We start from the raw sequence: 1,475 nt of genomic DNA, 5'->3' as shown, positions 1-1,475 counted from the left end.
CAGGGTCTCCTTCACTCTTAATGATTTTAAATCACATTCAGTGACTGACTTTGAATCATCAGCTGTGTCTCTCAGGAGTTAAAGTGCCAGAAGGATTTAATTAGGGAGTTGCAGTCCAGATAAAGGATACCATATCATTGACTTACAATGTGAACTCAATTCTTTTGATGCTGATGGTTAAACTCTGTGTTTTAACTGTTTCTAAAATGTTTTCTGAAGACACACGGGATTGCTCTGGTAGAAACTATGCTTTATATATCTCCATATTTGATTGACTACTCCTTGAACCTATTTAAACATTTCAAAATGAAAGTTAACACCAAATTAAATATTCCATACTCTTCTTTTTAAACCACGAAAACTTGTAGAACTTGGACTAACAAAAGACTTTATTGGGTAAGAATATTTTATGACTGTAGTTATTTAGAAATACTAGGGGATGGTGATAAATATAAGACCAGCTTTTACTCAGTCTTATAATAATACTTGTATCAAAAGTCTCTACCCTGACTTCTCTGGCTGTCCAGTGGTTAGGACTCCGTGCTTTCCCTAGAAAAAATCTTTTCCCACAGTTCAATCCGTGGTCAGAGAACTAAGATCCCACAAACTGCATGGTGCAACCCCCCAAAAAAATTATCTGTGTATGGTGATCCTGTGTCTCGTCTGCACCGGGATTGGGCCACCTTCACTGCCCTGCACTTGCGAATACACTGCTCCCACCAATTTCTCAGGATAACAGTGGCCTAATTGATATCTGGTCTGTTCCGTCCAAACATTGTTTTAATCCTTGGGAGTACTAATTGTGGGTTTTAGTTGTATCAGCATTTTGTGCCTCCTGAGCACCTTTAGTTGACAGCATAGGTGAGTGATGCAACAAAGCCCGTTATGACGTAAGTGGCCAGGATGTGATTTCTGCCTGCCTCTCTCAGGCGAAGTATGACATTCACCATCCCCATGTGAAACCCTCTTCCCATCTGGGTTCTGGCAATCTAGACCCTAATGTCATTCCACACCCCAAACAATGGCTGTACCACACCACTACTCATTGCCGCTGAGATCAATTGTTAAGCAGGATTATCCATCTTCAATGCAGACTCCTGAACCAGTCCAGACCTCTACTCTCTGGTTAACTGGGGACCTGAGGGTCTGTTCCCTAATCTCTCAGGACCCCACATCCCTCCCCACCCAGGTGCCCACCTCTTTTCTTCCTTCCTCCCCATCCCATCAGAAAATTCACACACACACAAATATCATCTTTTCACCATTTGATGTTTATTTTAATCGCAGCCATCAGTTTACTATGTTAGTGTGAGAGTCAGTCTTTTCCTGGTTGTCCATTTCTAAGAAAGCAGACCTCTGGAGACACAATTCTAAACTGTGACGTTTTCTATTCAGTTACTGGCTGCCCAGGTTGTACTTCTCCAGGGTCTCTGATTCTGGGGTGGCTGAGCTTATCTTCTCCTTTGATTCTGCCT

At 42.1% G+C, this 1,475-nt stretch overlaps 1 long non-coding RNA gene across 1 annotated transcript in view; it reads right to left on the bottom strand.

The window, feature by feature from the left end:
• Positions 1–1,250: 1,250 nt before the first annotated feature.
• LOC104999655 overlaps positions 1,251–1,475 on the bottom strand; it is a 15,057-nt gene continuing 14,832 nt past the window's right edge. The window contains exon 3 of the long non-coding RNA XR_826637.1: positions 1,251–1,473. This is a non-coding gene — a long non-coding RNA (uncharacterized LOC104999655). The remainder of the gene's footprint in view (positions 1,474–1,475) is intronic.

Source organism: Bison bison, unplaced genomic scaffold, assembly GCF_000754665.1.
Source record: "Bison bison bison isolate TAMUID 2011002044 unplaced genomic scaffold, Bison_UMD1.0 scf7180017864360, whole genome shotgun sequence".
NCBI classification, from domain to species: domain Eukaryota; kingdom Metazoa; phylum Chordata; class Mammalia; order Artiodactyla; family Bovidae; genus Bison; species Bison bison.
Note: the sequence above shows the minus strand (reverse complement) of the source record. Positions and strands in the feature narration are given on the sequence as shown.